This window comes from Lissotriton vulgaris, chromosome 8 (assembly GCF_964263255.1).
Source record: "Lissotriton vulgaris chromosome 8, aLisVul1.2, whole genome shotgun sequence".
Lineage (NCBI taxonomy): Eukaryota > Metazoa > Chordata > Amphibia > Caudata > Salamandridae > Lissotriton > Lissotriton vulgaris.
This window is the reverse complement of record NC_141696.1, coordinates 811,477,393-811,498,213: the sequence shown is the minus strand read 5'-3', so window position 1 is coordinate 811,498,213 and position 20,821 is coordinate 811,477,393. Positions and strand designations below refer to the sequence as shown.

At 49.1% G+C, this 20,821-nt stretch overlaps 1 protein-coding gene across 1 annotated transcript in view; it reads left to right on the top strand.

The window, feature by feature from the left end:
• Positions 1-20,821, top strand: part of TMEM255B (transmembrane protein 255B) — a 1,152,151-nt gene that overhangs the window by 657,789 nt on the left and 473,541 nt on the right. The window lies entirely within an intron of this gene.

The window sequence follows — 20,821 nt, the reverse complement described above, 5'->3', positions numbered from 1 at the left end:
AATTATTAATTCAATTCGTGCAAAGGCCAAGCAGCACCGAACCGTCAAATTGTTCCTTGAAGAACTTTCGGATGAGTATGGGGACCTTTTACTGCATACTCAAATCCGATGGCTTAGCAGGGGAAAAATACTGCGAAGATTCCTTTCCGTATTGCCAGAAGTCAAAGCTTTCATGGAGTCTAGAAATGAAGATACCACACAGTTGTCAAACACTGAATGGTTGCTCGATTTAGATTTTTTGACAGATGTCACAGAGAAATTAAATCACAGAGAACTACGAGTTGCAAGTCAAAAACAAGACAATAGCCAACATGATTAGTTCTGTCAAAACTTTCAAAACAAAACTTAACCTTTTCATACAGCATGTACAGAAAAGAAAGATGCAGCACTTTCCCTCTGTGTTCCAAATTCTGTCAGAAAACAAAACTGAGGCTGAGATCCTTGACATACAAAAATACAGTAACCTCCTTGTGAGGCTTAATCAAAGGTTCAGTGACCGGTTTAGTGATTTTGAGCAACTGGAGCCCTGAGTGATGTTCACTTCAAACCCCTTCATGGAAGTGGATTTTAGTGACCTTTCAGAGAAAATTAGTGTTCTTTTGAACCTTGACTCTGACACAATGGAAATAGAGATGGTCTCACTTCAAAATGACATTGAATTGAAATCAAGGCAATATGACATTAAGTTCTGGAGTTTTGTAGATGCAGAAAAGTTTAAGAACATCCACACAGCTGCATTGAAACTTTTTTCCCTGTTTGGCTCTACCTATCTTTGTGAATCTGCATTTTCCGATATGAACTTCATAAAATCTAAGTTTCGCACACGTCTGACTGACGAACATTTAAATGACTCCATAAGAGTTGCCCTCTCAAGCTACACCCCAGATTACAAGGCATTACTGGACACCATGCAGTGTCAAGTCTCTCATTGAAATTATTAGTATGCAGTCATAATCAATACTTGTTCAGTCACAGTTACTGGTGAATTCACAAATCTGTTTCATTATTAAAACCAAGATTAAAGTCGCTGCAGAGCAGAATCTTCAGCCACCTGCACAGCTTTTTTATTATTTGAACAAGAACAATGCAATGTGTACTGCAGGCCTGTATTACAAACACAGTAAAATGTAGCTGGAGAGAAGACTCTTGAGCACGTTTCCAAATGATTATTTGCAGCATAAGAACAAATCAGTTCCACATTGAAGGTAAGATCGCTTTCCATGTATGTTTGTTAATTGAGCCGCATTACAATGATTATTTCAACAACAACTATTACTGGAAGGTCTTAATTTTGGACCTTAATTTTGGACCTATTAATTGAAACGTCTTGAAGCGTCACAAATCCAAAGTCATTCCTTTTGGTGTTCTAGGGAACTCTTAAGTCAGGCCTGTCTTGGGTATTTTGTTCAAACCACAGTATGGGCTCTGATGAAATTAGGCTTAAAGTCAATGAAACTGGCCGTGGGGGGTCTCTCGGAAAAATGCGCGAGTTGATTTGGGTTCAGTAGCTCCTGACGACTTTCACTGGCCAGAAGTAGCTCTTACTACACAAAAGGTTGGAGACCCCTGCTCTAGACAGTCTTAAGGGGGGGGTTGAGGTATGTCCTGCCTTTCCTGGGTGACTTTTAGCCAGGCTGAATAGACCTTTCTGCATTTAGAGTGGTGGGAGGAGTTTTCACTAGCACCTGAACAGGCTGTGTCTGCTCTGCGCAGTGCTGTCTCCACTTCCTGTAGTGAAGGTGGATTAGGGAAGACAGAACTATTTTCTACTGATCAAGAGGAACTTGCTGCCTAAAACTTCAAAATGAAAAGTTGTATAAATATTGGGGCCATGACTTTAGAACACTTTTGGACTCAGGACCTTGCCAAGAAGAAGTGCTGGAAGAGCTGCCAGGAGAAGTTCTGCCCCTTTGCTGTTTGTTGCTTTTTTGGGTTGGCCTTCAGTTGCTGCCTCTGTCTTGGTCAGTGAAAGGACTGGAATGAACTTTCTTGAATCCTGCTGTTAAAGTTTCTCCATAAGCTTGAAGTACAGCTCACCTCCTGTTGAAAGTCTCAGGCATACCTAAGACTTCACCATCCTCTGGGTATCCACATCTGGAACTGCGTGTTTCATCTGCCAAGGATGAAAAAGCAACCCAATGCTGTCAACAGCGACACTTCTGGCTCTGTGACCTGTTTGCACTACCTAGAGGCCCACCTCACTTCGCACCGCAACCCTGGTGTCACCGACGCTGCCCCTGATGCTGCCACTGGGCTGCTGCTTGCACCATGACCTGAGGGTACCGCACTTTTTAGCTCCTAGCTTCACATCGCCACCCTGGTATCCCCTACGATGATGCTCCACGTTGACATATATGCCGCTCGTGAGTTACTTGATGCACCGCCCCGTCTCACACCGCAGCCTTAGCCCACCATCACCGGAGCCATCGACTCCAGATCGTCTACTGAATACAATTTGTCTGCATAGGGCTCTGATTTGAAGATTGTACAATTGCATGAAGGGGGACCTTACTGCACATACACATTCTTGCTAACAACTCAAACACCCTAGACTAGAAGATGCAAAGATGCATTGTCAACCTGAGGCAGCCCCTCTAGTTCTTAAGGAATTAGACCAAGTTCGCTCTGAGTACAGAACCAAGCTGGAAGAAAAAGTGAGAACCCAGTGGGAGGTGCATAAAATGGAGAATTACGAATATGGAGAAAGAGCAAGTGCTACCCTCGCTTGGAAGATAAAAGCTGATAGAGCAAAGAATAATATCAATAAATTAATCATTGATGAGGCTGGTGCAACGTCAATTAACCATGAAGATATGCAGCAATGCCTTCTCTCTCTATTTTCTGAACTATTTAAAGAGGATATTGCACCAGATACCAATAGTATTCAAGCGTGGTTAAACAATAAAGCCTTACCACTATTGACTAGGGATAGCCAAGAGATGTTAGAAAGGCCGATCACTGAAGAAGAAATCAGGCTCCATATTAAAAAGATCAAAAATAATAAGGCTGCAGGGACAGATGCCCTCCCAGGAGAAGTCTATAAAGTTCTGGACGAGATAATTATACCTATACTACATGAGCTATTTAATTTATATTTATATATTAGAGGGGGGAATCCCCCTGTCCTGGAAAGAAGCAATGTTAGACGGGGACCGGGAGGGTCGGCCGAGGACAAGGGGAGAGGCCTCCGGTGAGGGCCGTCTCCAGCGATCGTACAGACAAGTAACTTCCCCCCCACAGATGGACACCACACAAGGATAAGGTTAACGTTCTTTATAGGCAATTCTTGAAGTACGGTAGTACGGTACAATGAGATCAGGACACGAGGATCCTCTCAATTCTAATCTCTTGACAGGGAAAGGGGTAGCGGGACAGTCTTTGTTACCAATCTGGTACTGCGATGCGATGATGGTAGCTCACAATCCTTGAGCTCGGCGTTCGAGAAGGACAGGCCGCGGCAGCGCCAGCAGGTCCCGAGGTGGTCGTGGATAGGAACGGGCCGCGGCAGCGCCAGCAGGTCCCGACGAGGACGAAGGTTGCAAGAAGGCCGCGGCAGCGCCAGCAGGTCCAACGAGGATGAAGGTTGCAGAAGGCCGCGGCAGCGCCAGCAGGTCCAACGAGGATGAAGGTTGCAGAAGGCCGCGGCAGCGCCAGCAGGCAGGACGACAGTTCACAAGGCAGGGCTGCGGCAGCGCCAGCAGTCCGTCAAGGATGAGTTCTTCACGGTGTCTCTCGACTCCAGGATACAACTGCCTTCCTGCTCTGGAGCTGCCCCAGTTATAGGTCTGGCGCCCTTTGATGTCCGGACCCTCGCACTTGGAGGTCTGGAGGTCCGGGATGACGGAGTCCAGACACCCAGCAGGGGGGTGGAGCCAGCGCCCGGGGAGGCTGGGGGCGATCGGCACCTGGCGGGGGAGAGCCATCGACACTTCTTTCTCCCATTGACCTGCCAAGTGGTCCGTTCACCTCCTGGGTGGATGGTGGTGCCGGGATGTCGGGGCCTGGCCAGGCCCAGGGTTAGGGTCGAGCTGAGGCCACGCGGCCTCGTGGTGCAGTGTCCAAGATGGCGGCCGGGCCGGGCAATGACGCTGACAGTGGCCCGGGCCAGTGATACAGAGATGTTTGGGAGCAGGAGTCCCGTAGGGGACGGGTTGCGGGTTGCTTCTGTGGGTAGCACCTGGAGGGCCGGTGTCCGGGCCCTGTCATGCGGGGAGGGAGCAAGCCCTTCATGTGGCCTGTCTAACAAGCAACAATTGTGCTCATACTAAAACCTGGAAAAAGTCCACTAAAGGCAGATTCCTACAGGCCAATCTCCCTGCTAAATGCAGACTATAAGATCTTTATTAGCATTCTGGCAGGGAGATTCGTCAAGGTGGTACCACAATTAATAGGAATAGATCGAAAGGGGTTCATTCCGGGATGATATATACAAGAACAAACCTTACAATTAATAGGATGTAAAGACCTAGCAGTAGCACGGGCAGAGCCTCTCGCAGTGGCCGCATATGACGCAGCCAAAGTCTTCGACCGCGTCAGTTGGATCTTCCTTTGGGAAATCCTTAGAGTAATGGGATTTGGCCCGATGTTTATAAGATCTCTAAATAAATGCTATGAGGGTGCTTTGGACACTATTCTTCTTAATGGGATATTAACACCAAGGTTCGAAATTCAGAGGGGTACACGTCAGGGGTGTCCTATTTCACCCCAGTTGTTTGATATATACATTGAACCCCTAGCTCAAGCGCTTAGATTAGACCCTCAAATTACCCCCTTCCCTGTGCAAGACCTCAGTATTTAACTCGCTCTCTATGCAGATGATCTGTTAATTTATACTAGTAATCCTACAGAGGTTTTTCCTAAAGTGGAGAATACTTTATGTGAGTTTGGACGGTACTCTGGGTATGCAGTTAATCCTTCTAAGACGGAGATAATGTATTGGGGGATCGAAGGCTGGGAAAGGAGTGTCAGCACTGGTTTTAAATATCTGGGGATAAGTATAGAGCAGTACGTGGTGAATATTCCCTTGACAAATCTGAGGAGAGTCTCAAAGGAAATTGACCATCTCTTCCTTAGGTGGAGGAATCTATCACTTACAATATATGGGCAAGTGAACATAGTCAAAATGGTAATTCTACCTAAACTGACATATGTGTTCAGTGCCATTCCTCTAGACTTCCCCGGTAAACTTCTTCGGAAAATTCAGAGCAAGATCGGGAGTTTTATTTAGGCTAATAAGAGCTCCAGACTATCCTGGAAGAAGCTAAAGAGGAGACTAATTAAGGGGGCTTAGCATTACCTGATGTCCTCTGTTACTGCCTCTCCTTCCAGTTTAAAAATATTCGTTGTTTACTGGCCAGCCCCACTGATAACAACTGGGGGAGGATCCTGAATGCCATGGTGAATCAAGGGGGGGGGACTGGATTTTTGTATAAGTTCGGGCCCCCAGGTTCTTCAAGAAAGTCAGCCTAAAGGTGATTAGATCTGCACTCAACACGTGGCAAAATCTTAAAGCAAGGTGGGGGATAAAATACTACTCAGGCTTTGCCCCAATCTGGGACTCCCCGGGACTTCCTGACTGCTTAAAAGATAGCCCGGCCGTCCCAATTGAGCGTGCAGGTACCCAAATGTGGTCTGATCTAATATCTTCAGATGGGGTCCTACCCTGGGAAGTTTTGAGAGCAAAGATTGCGGATTCCTTCTCCCGTTTAAAATTTTTACAACTCTGCTCATGGTATGCGGCAGAAAAGGCGAATATAGGCGGGAATTATGAGGTGGAGTTAAAGCTCCAAAACCCAGCTCCCATGAAAAAAGGAAGTCGGGCTATGGTATAGTAGCTTACTAGACAGGGAGGATACCGAGCTTCCTCCACCATATCTTGTTTGGGGTTCATCTATATTGGAGAATAGCTCTGTAGAGCTTTACTTTCTATCTATTATTCTATCTATTAAAAACCTATATATGTTAAGTCCGCTTCCCTGAAGAAAAATACTTTTTTCACTATTAATAGGTTGTACTATACTCCAAAAAAAATTGCCAAGTTTGTCTCAGATCCACCTCCTCGATGCCCTAAATGTGGTATGATAGAAGCAAATGATCTGCACATGTTTTTTGAGTGCACTCAGCTAAAGGGATACTGGCAGAATATAGAGCTGGAACTTTTAGTTTAGAGATTAACCTAGATCCAGCGTTGGTTATATTTGGTTTGAGCCCTGATTTTATAAACCGTATACCTAGACTACAAATGGGCCTATTTTTATGCTTGATCTTGTTAGCCCGAAGGAAAATCTGTATATTATGGAAGGATCTGGTTCCCCCCTCATGTGAGAAGTGGGTTTGGGTGGCTTTGAATATGGCACGACTTGATCGAAGCGAAGGAAACATTTGGTCGCCCCTGGTATGCTGGGGTAAAGAACTTAGGCTGGTTTAAGATAGTCCGATGATTACACCAAGCCTCGTACACAGAAGCTGCCTGGTGGCTCGAAAGCGAATGCAGGAACATGGACCCAGGGCGGTCAGGACCAACAGGGTCTATTATGTTACGATGGCAGACGCTTACGGTGGTATGGGGACTTAAAAAAAACCAAAACCTCAGACACCCTTGCACAATGGTGCATGTGTGCTGACATTGGTGGCGGCATGCCTACTTATGCACATAATCATTCGCGTTCACAGTGTATCCTCATGTTGTCGTCAAAGAGATGCAGCCCTGTGCAGATGAATTGTATTTGCGTGGTGTTGAGGCAAGGAGCATTTTGACAGCCTGCTGCATCTCCAGGCAATGTACCCCTTTGCTCTTTCATGTTGCCCTCATTTTGTTGTCTGATAAGAATCTTTAGATATATTTTTAATTACTTTTCTGTGCAGATTTCCAAGTCTGTGATCCCACCAATATCTGTCTTGCAATATATTTGTTGACTAGGGTGATATGTTTCTAAATTCCCAGGGACAGGAGTATCTGGGACAAGATCTGCAGTCATTGTGAATGTGCACTGGTAGATATTTAATTGTGCATGAGTGACATTGGGCCCATCCACCCCGTCCCCCCAGTCCCTGGTTGTTACTCACCGTGTTGCTGATGTGACTGGTCATGTTCAGCAGTATCCTGTCCCTGGACTCCAACCACCGACTCCTCGCAGATGACGGCGGACACCTGTTACTCCAACGCATCCAGCTCCTCTTGTGGTGCTGGAGTCCCACCCCCGGTCTGCAGTGCTGCCTTGCGATTGGCCGACAGTTTCTCTTTGGTCTTGCACTTAACATCATGCCAGCGCTTCTTGCAGTCGATCACTGTCCTCCTTACCTCTCCGACAGCATTGACCTTGGCTGCGATGGACTGCCATATTGCATTTCTGGTCCCCAATGACACAGTGGAGCTGACAAAGAGCTGGTGTTGTTTATCTGTCACATCCGCAATAAGGGCCTGGTTTTCCTGCTGGCTGAACCTGGTTTTCCTCTTCCCCTTCCCCTTGACCTTCTCCTGACTCTCTGGCTGGTCCACCTGGCTGTTTGGGGGCTGTTGTCTCCTGCAGTACTGGTTCCAGCTTTCTCCATGTTTCTTCAGAAATATATATTTTTTCTGTTTGTGATACTTAGTGGTAGTTTTGTAGTCGCTTTTCCCGCCTAACTTGAAAAAAAGTGGCATCACGCTAATTAGCGTGCAGTTTCTGGCCGCCTTATGGCCTGCTGCCACTTTTTTCACGTTAGCGGCAAGATTTTTATCACTGTAACGCTGTTGTTAACCTCAATAATTTCCGCTGAGATGAGAAACTATTGCCATGTAGCGACGGCTTGTACATAGGTTGCAAACATGGCAATAGTTTTCGGCGGTACGCAGTGATAAAAAAATTACCACTAACTAACGTTAGCGATAGTTATCGGCAGTCCTTGTACATATACCCCCTTGCATTTTGATTTTTGCTCTAGAAAATGCCAAAATTACTTGCAGAGCGTTTTTGCGCCAAATTCTGCAAGAGTCCCTTTATAACGCATGTTTATTGAGTTGTACATTTCGGCAGGCTTGACTTGTGGTGATGAATAATCCATATTTGTGATTCGTGCACAAATAGGAGTTTGTACAGGGATGCAAATTAAATAGCCCACTTCTAATGAGGGCCTGAAGGGTTCTTTTGAGGAGAAAAAATGAAAAATCTCAGCAATCTCTTCCTAAGACTCAAACCTACAGTTTGCTGAGGTGTCAGCAACTGAGTTATGTTGCTGTTGGGGAGAAGAGAACCCTCTTTAATTCTCCTGCCAGGTCTTCCTGTGACCCTGTTTCTGCCTCCATTATTGTTCCTGTCCTGGTATAAATTATAAATTAGTTAATAAAAACCATTGCTAAACATATAAAAAAGGGACGTACCCCACAGTAATCATTGCTAACATCTTTAAAAGCAATATTTCCAAGCAAAACACGTTTTTAAAATGGAGACATGCGCAAGACCATACCTCAGTAATTTTGTTAATACCCGTAAAAGCCACACAGTTCCAAATTGTCAAGTGACAGATAAAGTTGATTAGTCTAGGGCACAGGTACTCATAGTACGGCCCGCGGACCACCAGCGGCCCGGCAAGCCTTCCTTGGCGGCCCGCGGACCTTGCAGACATTGTAACTGTGTTTTTTTTTTTGTTTTTTTTTTTGAAGAGTGTCAGCAAACACCGCCGCAACAGCGCGGACTCCGAGGGAGATGCAGGGGTGCTAAGAAGAGGTGAAATACCACAAAGCCTCATTAACAAGTAAATGGTCTTTTAAAGACCTGCGACGTACTGTGGTGCGGCTGTGTGTGCCCATGAAGCTGTCTCAGCCCAGGCAGCTACACACGCGGGGTGAGGTGACAGGGGGAGACTGAGGGAGGGAGACAGGGAGGGAGACAGAGGGAGGGAGACAAGACAGACAGAGGGCGAGAGAGAGAGAGGGAGACAGAGAGAGGGAGACAGAGGAAAAGAGAGGGAGGGAGAGGGAGACAGAGAGAGAGGGAGACAGACAGAGGGAGACAGAGAGAGAGGGAGACAGAGGGAGGGAGACAGAGGGAGGGAGACAGAGGAAGGCAGAGGGAGACAGAGGGAGGGAGTCAGGGGAAGACAGAGGGAGGGAGAGGGAGACAGAGAGAGAGAGGGAGAAAGACAGAGGGAGACAGACAGAGGGAGATAGAGGCAGGGAGACAGAGGGAGGGAGACAGAGAGAGAGGGAGACAGAGAGAGGAAGACAGAGGGAGACAGACGTGGGAGACAGATGGAGGGAGGCAGACAGAGGGAGAGAGAGAGAGAGAAACAGAAGGAGGGAGACCGAAGGAGGGAGACAGAGCGATGGAGACATAGGGACGGAGACAGAGGGCGGCAGACAGAGGTGCGACAGACAGAGGGAGACAAGTCACAAAGCAATGTACAAAGTTCCCCAGGTGGGGTGGTGGAAAGCCAGAGTATGTCAAGTGGAGCGTGAAAAAGAGAGGGAGAGAAAAGCCAAAGAAGGGGAATACCCTTGTTGGAACTAAAACCCTCACACACCTAGCAAGCTAGATGTCATGGTTCATCATATGGGTTCTGCTCCTCGTCAGACTGGCGCTGCAATGTCTGATGGGCACCCGTAAAGGGGCTCTTTACCGGAGATCTTTTGTTCCTGCCATATGGTACATGCGGGTGTGCGGGAAGAAAAGGGTGTAGTCGTGAGAGAAGTGGTGAAAATTAAAAAAGGTGGGTCAGTCCACATTGACATTTATTAGTGTGGCTGGCGCCCTTGGTTAAAATGGTGGGAGGGGAGATATATGCTATGGGTAGTATTAAGCAATATACCTACAACCCCCTGGTTAGGTCAACATGTTTCTTGCTCGAATAGCAATTCGTCAGGACCTTAGTGAGACATACTACACAGTGAAATATTCGGTGTTCATACAACCTTATGCCTTGAGGTCGTACAGAGGCAGGCAAAGAAGTCCTGCTGAGTTGGGGTGACCTAGAGGAAGTACATAACAAAGAGAATTGTGGTGGTTCTGTTTATGTTATGTTAAAAGGTCTCACAAATAAAACACTCGAAGACATACTTGTGGGTGAAAAGGAACAGTGACTGCAAAGATAATGGCAGGTGCCTTCTCGAAGGGGAAAACAGTGGCTTGCAATGCAAGGTTCAAAATCGTTAAAAAGACGCTAAACAAGAGACACGTGAGGGGAGGCACATAATAGCTGATCTTACCCTAAGGGAGATCCTAAGGTGCCCCGCAGTCTGCTCCAGTGGGACCTGCACATAAAGGTCAGGAACCTGGGAGAAGAGGGAGAGTGCGTCGGTGTAGAGCAATGGATAATGCTCAACAGTTTTATAGTGGTAGCCCGTCGTGGGTCAAGACTCACAGAGTGGAGATTGCCGACAGGGTGAGAGTAAATCAGAAAGACTATTTGTGCGCCAATGTAGCCACAAGGGCGCAAGTGAACCCGAGACAGTACATAGGCCAAACTGAGCACCCAAACATCGGATCAGCACAGGCTGTCCCCGCGCACCCAAGCGGGATTCGCTGGGGAGCAGGTACCAACCATGGCCAAGCCCGCGTCCAGGGCACAACAGAAGCACACGTACAAAACCACGCCAACAGAGGTAGCACTCGCGTCCAAGGGACGGCGTCGAGCAACTGGAGGTGTGGGATCACCCCCTCTCCCTTCGGTAAGACCACACCCGGCATGTACTGAAGCCGGCTGGGTTCACGAGGCGGGAGAACGTTATAGGAAATCAAAGCAAACTTACCTGGATAGCGTGCGGTCAGCGCCGCTAACACCTACCCCCACCGTCTGGTCAGGACAGAGCAGCTGGTAACGAAACCACCGTCCATGTGGAGTATAAGTAGCTCCTGTCTCTCCGAGTCCGCGTGGGGGCGGAGCTTCGACGGAGAGCTGCGCATGCGTCAGAGTGGAAGGCTTCAGAACACTACAACGAAGCCGTCAGTGATAACAGTCGCCTATCGAGGCGGCCATCTTGGGAGATGAAAGTCAGAAGGTACACAACACAGGGGTGTGGATGTGGGGCCAGCTGGATCAGAACTAATGTGACAATGCCTACCATGGTACTGAGTCATTAAGGCCACATGTGTCAAGTTGGGGCGATGTACTCATCTCTGTTCGATTCTGAACAATGCCCGCTGTGAGATGAGAGGATGAGACTCTAAGACTAACCAGCGTATGTTGTCTGCCTGATGGCCCTGCTGAGTGTAATGTTCATAAAGCCTGGTATGTGTTTTGAGACACCTGATGTTACTTTTGTGCTCCATGATGCGTAGTTTCACTGGTCTCATGGTCATCCCAAGGAAGTGTTTGTTACAGGGACAAGTAATGAGGTAGATGCACCTGGTACTGTTGCAATTGGTATGTTTGCGTAACTGCCATTTGAAAGTCTCAGTGAGCATGATCTCCTTGATAGATTGAGTTTGGGGACAAACAGCGCAGCCCCCGCAAGGGAAAGGCCCTGTCACTGGAGGGAGGCCCCACAAAGTAGTTTGACTGTGGGTATTTTTTTTCTTGGGCCGTGTGTGGATCAGGGAATCCTTAAGGTTGGCCGTTCGTTTGAATGCAAACCGAGGTGGTGGGATATTCAGATCACTAGAGTTTATGATGTGCCAGTGTTTGTTTATGGTTTTCTTGATATAGCCAGAGTTTTTCGTGAAGCAGGTGACACAAGTGATCAGATCATCAGACTCTTTGGGATTAGTCTCCAGTAGTACCTCCCTGGGGTTGTTAAGAGCTCGTTTACGAGAATTGTATACAAGACGGGCCGGGTAACCTCTATCCTGTAGTTTATGTTGTAGGATATTTGCTTCATGGTTGAAATCAGTTCTCTCTGTGCAATTCCTGCGTACCCGGAGGAACTGTCCGAATGGCAGGTTGTCCCTCAGGGCTCTCGGATGGTGGCTCTCATAGAGGAGGAGACTGTTCCTATCGGTACTTTTACGGTAGAGAGTGGTCTTCAACCCGTCCGGGTTGAGACTGATACTTAGGTCAAGGAAGGGGATGGTGGAGTCTGATATGGTGCCCGTGAACTTAAGGAAGGGATTCTGCAGGTTGATCCATGTGCAAAAGGACTCACAGGTAGTGCGGTCTCCTCTCCACAGTTTGAGAATATCGTCTACGTACCTTCGCCACAAAGTCAGGTTGTCTCTGAAGGGGTTATTAGGAGAGCTGATAACATTCTCTTCAAAGGTAGACATGTAAATACAGGCTAAGCTCGGGGCAAACGTGGAACCCAACGAAGTGCCTCTAACTTGGTGGTAAAACTGGGTACCGTACTGAAAGAAGTTTTCAGTTAAGGCTATGGTTGCGCATGCCAGTATGAAAGAAATAGGGGTGGGTGAGCACCATTTTCCTGTAGTAGAGTAGTCTTGACCACTTCCAGGGTGGCTTGTTGGGGGATGTTGGTGTACAATGCTTCGACGTCTAATGTGAGAAGGAGATCAACACCCTCCCTCCCCTCGATGTTGTCTATTAGACGGAGCACATCCCTGGTGTCTTGCAGAAAAGAAGGTACTTCCTCACCACCGGTTGTAAAAAGGAGTCGCAGAATTTTGACAGTGGCTCAAGGAGAGAGCCAATCCCTGAGACAATTGGCCTTCCAGGGACTGGACTTTGCCCTTTATGGATCTTTGGAAGGGTGTAGAAATAGGGAATCACTGGATCGGTGGTTATCAAGAAATCTGCTTCATTTTTGGTGATCCATCCGTTAGTTTCACCTTCCATGATAAGGCTAGTGATGGATGTGACAAGCCTTTTGGTGGGGTCTGTATTAAGAGGTCTGTAGTGGGTGGTGTTCGCCAGCTGGCGTTTGCATTCTGTGTCGTAATCACTACTGTTTTGAATCACAGTGGCCCCACCCTTGTCAGCCTGTTTGATGATAATGGAAGTATCGTTAGACAGATCCTGAATCGCTTGTCTTTCAGCTTTGCTCAAATTGTTGAAGTTGTTGGTGACAGGTATGGTTTCGAGACCTTTGAGGACAGCCTTTTCAAAGGCTAGGACCTCAGGGGGGACCATGTTGTCAGTGAGAGTGAAAGTGGACGGTTTGCGTAGACCTGTATCAGTACTATCAATGGTGGGTTTATCATGAAAGAAAGCTCGTAAGCGTATCTTCCTGAATAGTTGTTTCAATTGACACATCTCCGTGAAGCTGTCGGGGATTGGTGTTGGTACAAATCCTAAGCCCTTCTCCAGGACCTTGGTTTCGATTGGGGTGAGTGACCTTTTGGAAAGATTAACGATCAGACTCTCCTTCCCCTGGTCGCGCTCCTCGTCTCCATTGAGGGGGTTGTGGTTTGCTGGTCTTGCCACAGCACACCTTTCTGCGCTCCTCTTTTGTTGCGCCCTCTTCCTCTGCCCCAACCTCTGTCTAAAAAGGGAGGGTTCATGGGATAGAATTGCGGTGGGGCCTGTGGGTAGAAGGGGTATTGCCATGGTGGCAACATCTGTGGTGGACCATGGAACTGTGGTCCATTGTTGTAGCCCTGATTCCAATTACCCCGTCGTTGATTACGATTGTTCTTGGTGGGGAAGCTCCCACTCGAGTCACTACTAGAAGAGCCCCTGCGACTTCCGGTGTCTGAGTTCTCATCAGAAGAGTAGGTAGATCTTTTGTTGGAGTATCCGTCTTTGAGGTACGGATAAACCTTTTCTTTGTCGAATCTATCCACCTCTTTTTGAAGTTTGGTCATTTTTTGCTTGAGCAGGAACTCTTGACTGTCCGCAATTTCTTGATTTATCTCCGCTAGTTTAGTTGTAAAGTGGGTTTTGGTGAGAGTCCCCCTGATAGCTACATCCATAGCTGTAATTTTAATCAGTAAGGCATCTGCTAGTCTCTTGGCTGTTTTAACTATTAGGAAGAGGAGGTCCTTAGTACATTTCCATGAAAAAGTACCGATAGGAACAGTCTCCTCCTCTATGAGAGCCACCATCCGAGAGCCCTGAGGGACAACCTGCAATTCGGACAGTTCCTCCGGGTACGCAGGAATTGCACAGAGAGAACTGATTTCAACCATGAAGCAAATATCCTACAACATAAACTACAGGATAGAGGTTACCCGGCCCGTCTTGTATACAATTCTCGTAAACGAGCTCTTAACAACCCCAGGGAGGTACTACTGGAGACTAATCCCAAAGAGTCTGATGATCTGATCACTTGTGTCACCTGCTTCACGAAAAACTCTGGCTATATCAAGAAAACCATAAACAAACACTGGCACATCATAAACTCTAGTGATCTGAATATCCCACCACCTCGGTTTGCATTCAAACGAACGGCCAACCTTAAGGATTCCCTGATCCACACACGGCCCAAGAAACAAAATACCCACAGTCAAACTACTTTGTGGGGCCTCCCTCCAGTGACAGGACCTTTCCCTTGCTGGGGCTGCGCTGTTTGTCCCCAAACTCGATCTATCAAGGAGATCATGCTCACTGAGACTTTCAAATGGCAGTTACGCAAACATACCAATTGCAACAGTACCAGGTGCATCTACCTCATTACTTGTCCCTGTAACAAACACTACCTTGGGATGACCATGAGACCAGTGAAACAACGCATCATGGAGCACAAAAGTAACATCAGGTGTCTCAAAACACATACCAGGCTGTATGAACATTACACTCAGCAGGGCCATCAGGCAGACAACATACGCTGGTTAGTCTTAGAGTCCCATCCTCTCATCTCACAGCTGGCATTGTTCAGAATCGAACAGAGATGGGTACATCGCCTCCAACTTGACACATGTGGCCTTAATGACTCAGTATCATGGTCGGCACTGTCACATTAGTTCTGATCCAGCTGGCCCCACATCCACACCCCTGTGTTGTGTACCTTCTGACTTTCATCTCCCAAGATGGCCGCCTCGATAGGCGACTGTTATCACTGATGGCTTCGTTGTAGTGTTCTGAAGCCTTCCACTCTGACGCATGCGCAGCTCTCCGTCGAAGCTCCGCCCCCACGCGGACTCGGCGAGACAGGAGCTACTTATACTCCACATGGACGGTGGTTTCGTTACCAGCTGCTCTGTCCTGACCAGATGGTGGGGGTAGGTGTTAGCGGCGCTGACCGCACGCTATCCGGGTAAGTTTGATTTGATTTCCTATAACGTTCTCCCGCCTCGTGAACTCAGCCGGCTTCAGTACATGCCGGGTGCGGTCTTACCGACGGGAGAGGGGGTGATCCCACACCTCCAGTTGCTCGACGCCGTCCCTTGGACGCGAGTGCTACCTCTGTTGGCGCCTTTTTGTACGTGTGCTTCTGTTGTGCCCTGGACGCGGGCTTGGCCATGGTTGGTACCTGCTCCCCAGCGAATCCCGCTTGGGTGCGCGGGGGCAGCCTGTGCTGATCCGATGTTTGGGTGCTCACTTTGGCCTACGTACTGCCTCGGGTTCACTTGCTCCCTTGTGGCTATGAAGTCAATCCACTCAGGGGCCCCCACGGACCCCTGCCCCCACCACATCTTCAACAGAGCCGCCAACACCATCGCACCCATGCTCCGCCAAACCATCAACCGCTCCCTGGCGACCGCCTCGTTCCCCGACGACTGGAAACACGCCGAGGTCAACCCCCTCCTATAGAAACCCTCAGCGGACCCCACCGACCTCAAAAACTACAGACCCATCTTCCTGCTCCCGTTCCCAGCGAAAGTCATCGAGAAAGCCATCAACAGCCAACTCGCCACATTCATTGAAGAACACAACATCCTCGACTCCTCCCAATCCGGCTTCAGAAAAAAACACAGTACGGAAATCACCCTCCTCGCTGCAACAGACAACATCCGCACCTTACTGGACAAAGGAGAAACAGTAGCCCTCATCCTCCTCGACCTATCAGCGGCGTTCGACACAGTCTCCCACCGCACCCTAATACGCAGACTCTACGATGCAGTAATCCAGGACAAGGCCCTCGACTGGATCTGCTCCTTCCTCTCCGGCAGGACGCAGCGGGTCAGACTCCCCCCTTTCCTCTCGGACCCTACACCTACCACCTGCGGAGTCCCCCAGGGCTCCTCCCTCAGCCTGACGCTCTTCAACGTCTACATGGCTCCACTTGCCCCCATCATCAGAACCTACGGAGTCAACATCGTGTCATATACAGACGACACCCAGCTCATCCTCTCCCTATCCAACGAGCCCAACACCGCCAGACACAACTTTCGAGAAGGCATGGAAGTCGTCGCCAAATGGATGAAAAACAGCTGCCTACAACTAAACACCAACAAAACAGAAGTACTCATCATGGGCCCAAACCCCGACGCCTGGAGCGACACCTGGTTGCCCACCGCCCTCGGAAACCCGCCAACCCCCACAGACCAGGCACGCAACCTGGGAATCATCCTGGACTCCGAGCTCAAAATGGACCGCCAGATCAACTCTGTCTCATCTTCCTGCTTCCACACCCTCCGCCTCCTTCGTAAGACCTTCAAATGGATCCCCCTCGAACACCGAAAGACAGTCACTCACGCCCTGGTCACCAGCAGACTCGACTACGGCAACGCACTCTACACCGGAATAAACAAAAACCTCATCCGCAAGCTACAGAACAACCAGAACGCCGCCGCAAGACTTGCCCTCAACCTGCCAAAACACTGTCACATCTCCCAGCACCTACGCACACTCCACTGGCTCCCAGTCGAGGCGAGAATCACCTTTAAGATGCTCACCCACGCACACAAGGCCCTCCACGGCACCGGACCAGCATACCTGAACAGCCGACTCAAATTCCACCCACCCCAAAGGACACTACGATCAGCCCAGCTTTCCTACGCTGTGGTCTCCCCCACCAGAAAGACCAGATCGGGAGGCCGCTCCTTCTCCTTCCTCGTGGCCAAAGCATGGAACGCCCTTCCGCTCCACCTCAGCCAGACAACATCGCTCCCCATCTTCGCAAGAAACCTCAAAACCTGGCTCTTCGACAGACCCCCTCCTTGATAGAATGGAACCTGCACCCCCCCACCTCCCCCACCCCTAGCGCCTTGAGACCCTTACGGGTGAGTAGTCGCGCTTTAACAAACTCCTGATTGATTGATTGATTGATTGATTGTGGCTACATTGGCGCACAAATGGTCTTTCTGATTTACTCTCACCCCGTCGACAATCTCCACTCTGTGAGTCTTGACCCACGACGGGCTACCACTATAAAACTGTTGAGCATTATCCATTGCTCTACACCGACGCACTCTCCCTCTTCTCCCAGGTTCCTGACCTTTACGTGCAGGTCCCACTGGAGCAGACTGCGGGGCACCTTAGGATCTCCCTTAGGGTAAGATCAGCTATTATGTGCCTCCCCTCACGTGTCTCTTGTTTAGCGTCTTTTTAACGATTTTAAACCTTGCATTGCAAGCCACTGTTTTCCCCTTCGAGAAGGCACCTGCCATTATCTTTGCAGCCACTGTTCCTTTTCACCCACAAGTATGTCTTCGAGTGTTTTATTTGTGAGACCTTTTAACATAACATAAACAGAACCACCACAATTCTCTTTGTTATGTACTTCCTCTAGGTCACCCCAACTCAGCAGGACTTCTTTGCCTGCCTCTGTACGACCTCAAGGCATAAGGTTGTATGAACACCGAATATTTCACTGTGTAGTACGTCTCACTAAGGTCCTGACGAATTGCTATTCGAGCAAGAAACATGTTGACCTAACCAGGGGGTTGTAGGTATATTGCTTAATACTACCCGTAGCATATATCTCCCCTCCCACCATTTTAACAAAGGGCGCCAGCCACGCTAATAAATTTCATTGTGGACTGACCCACCTTTTTTCATTTTCACCACTTCTCTCACGACTACACCCTTTTCTTCCTGCACACCCGCATGCACCATATGGCAGGAACAAAAGATCTCCGGTAAAGAGCCCCTTTACGGGTGCCCGTCAGACATTGCAGCGCCAGTCTGATGAGGAGCAGAACCCATATGATGAAGCATGACATCTAGCTTGCTAGGTGTGTGAGGGTTTTAGTTCCAACAAGGGTAATCCCCTTCTTTGGCTTTTCTCTCCCTCTCTTTTTCACGCTCCACTTGACATACTCTGGCTTTCCACCACCCCAGCTGGGAAACTTTGTACATTGCTTTGTGACTAGTCTCTCGGACACGTACACTGGACCCCGTTAAAAATTGTCCTTTTACGGTTCCTTCTGTTGTCATAAGACAGAGGGAGACAGACAGAGGGAGGAGGGCAACAGAGGGAGGGTGACAGACAGAGGGAGACAGAGGGAGGAGTGCACCAGAGGGAGGGAGACAGATAGATGGAGACAGAGGGCTGGAGACAGACAGATGGAGACAGACGAAGACAGACAGACGGAGAAAGACAGAGGGAGAGAAAGGGAGTGAGACATACAGAGAGGGAGACAGACAGTGTGAGTGAGACAGAGGGGGACAGAGAGAGAGAGAGGGGGGAAGGAGAGGGAGGGAGGGAGAGAGAGAGATAGAGAGAGGGAGGGAGACAGAGAGAGAGAGAGAGAGAGAGAGAGAGAGAGAGAGAGACAGAGAGAGAGACAGAGAGAGAGGGAGGGAGACAGAGACAAACAGAGGCAGAGAGACAGAGAGGGAGACAGAGGGAGAGAGAGAGGGAGGGAGACAGAGGGTGACAGAGGGAGGACGAAGGAGGGAGACAGAGAGAGAGGGAGACAGCGGGATACAGAGAGAGGGAGACATGGTTGCGGAGAGAGGGAGACAGAGGGAGGCAGAGAGAGACTGAGGGAGTCAGGGGGAGGCAGACAGAGGGTGGGAGAGGGAGACAGAGGGAGGGAGTCAGGGGGTGACAGAGGGAGACAGAGGAAGGGAAACAGAGAGAGAGAGACAGAGAGGGAGGAAGGGAGACAGACAGAGGGAGGGAGACAGACAGACAGAGGGAGGGAGACAGAGGGAGACAGACAGAGGGAGACAGACAGCGGGAGACAGACGGAGGGAGACAGAGCGAGGGAAACCTGCAGAGGGATACAGAGGGAGGGAAACAGAGGGAGGAAGACAGAGGGACGGAGACAGAGGGAGACAGAGAGAGGGAGACAGTGGGCGACAAAAAGAGGGAGACAGACAGTGGGAGGGAGACAGACAGAGGGAGACAGACAGAGGGCGACAGAGGGAGGGAGACAGAGGAAGCGAGACAGATAGAAGGAAACAGAGGGAGGTAGAGAGACAGAAGGAGACAGGCAGAGGGAGACATAGGGAGAGAGAGGGAGAGAAAGGGAGGGAGACAGACAGAGTGAGTGAGACAGAGTGCAACAGAGGGAGACAGAGAGAAAGGGAGAGAGAGGGAGTGAGAGAGGGAGAGAGAGATAGAGAGAGAGGGAGACAGAGAAAGAGAGAGAGAGATAGAGAGAGAGGGAGGGAGACAATGAGAGGGAGGGAGAGCGAGAGATAGAGAGAGAGAGAGGAAGAGCGAGAGCAACAGAGAGAAAGAGAGAGAGAGAGAGAAAGAGAAAGATGTGTGTGTGCCGGATCTGGTGGCTCAGTGGACGAAGGCGTCCGTTGCAGGGGCCTGTGTTCAGCCTCATGATCACAGGTTTTTTTTGCTCTAGCACCGCCCCCCTCCCCCATTGACCCCGCCCCCACCGGTGCGACCCTCGGCCATAAACCACACTCTAAATTTGGCCCCCGAGAGAAAGTTTGTGAGTATCCTTGGTCTAGGGTATGTCTACCTTCTCCATGGTGCTAACGAAACAGGGGTTGAGAGGAGACTTCGCATGGGTAATGTATGAAACCGCTTTCTACATTAGATTTCCAGTACAACGGAACAGAGAGAACCCACAACCAGCGCTCCTCCTGCACCAACCACTCAGCACATTCAAGCAAAAACACTCCACATAAGAATATTTAGCACAAGCGAGTGCTCGCACTACATAAGAAGTAATAACAATGAAAGAAGTAAAAGTATAAATAAAGCCTGCATTAGCATTATTAGTAGAGCTGACATAACAGTAAGGAAACATGTGTCTGGACTATCTGAGTGAATGAGTCGCAGTACTAGTCATTATTAATCCTTTCAAGCTGAACTATTCACTGATCTTATGTTGTGGCATTCAAGCCATTCACTGTGGTTTCATTTCTTTCATCTATTTTTACAAGTAATCTTATATCTCAGCTTTCGCTGTTGTTGAGAACTTCGAAACCTTCTTCACTGCCTTCTGTAGCAGTCCTGGCAAGTATCACGCATCAGCCGTGACACTAACGCATTTCAGTGTGGTACTCCGCATTACCGCACTGAAATGCATTGTCACGCATACCCATGTGTCTCAGCTGAGCTGTAACTGTCACTGAAAGTGCTCCCTAAAACTATGAAGTGCGGCAGAGCAGCGCCACCTGTGGTGTGCGCGCTGCTCCTGCAGCCAGCTTGGGGCTCCCAGTGACGTTAAGGCTGCTGCCAGGGTGACACTCATTCAACGGCTACAATGTAGCACAATGTATTAATGCGATTCCCCGTGGCTCAGCTTCTACTGGCAGTCAACCTGACGTCATCGAGGTAGTGTGTCCAATGAGTGACTGTCATTGGACAACCCCTCCGCCCGTGACTCACAGGAGTCAGGACAGCCTGGATTATTTATCACCGGAGGCAGGCTGGGCGGCAACCTCGAATTGCCATGGCTCGCTGTGTTTTACGGCCTGAGCCTGCCTGCTGCAGCCAGCCTTGCAGAGCAGAGTCGCTGCCTGCAATTATGGAGTTCCACCCGCCACAGCTTCAAGGCCGGACTGTCATCTGCGGCCCAAGTAAGTACTGTGTGTGGTAATTGCAAATGCCGACACCTGTTGACTCTAGGCTCTGTGGTCATTACTCGAATTCCCAAAGCAGATCTTATTTCTGCACAAGTAGGGGCGTAATGAAAATTGAGGGGGTCCCCCT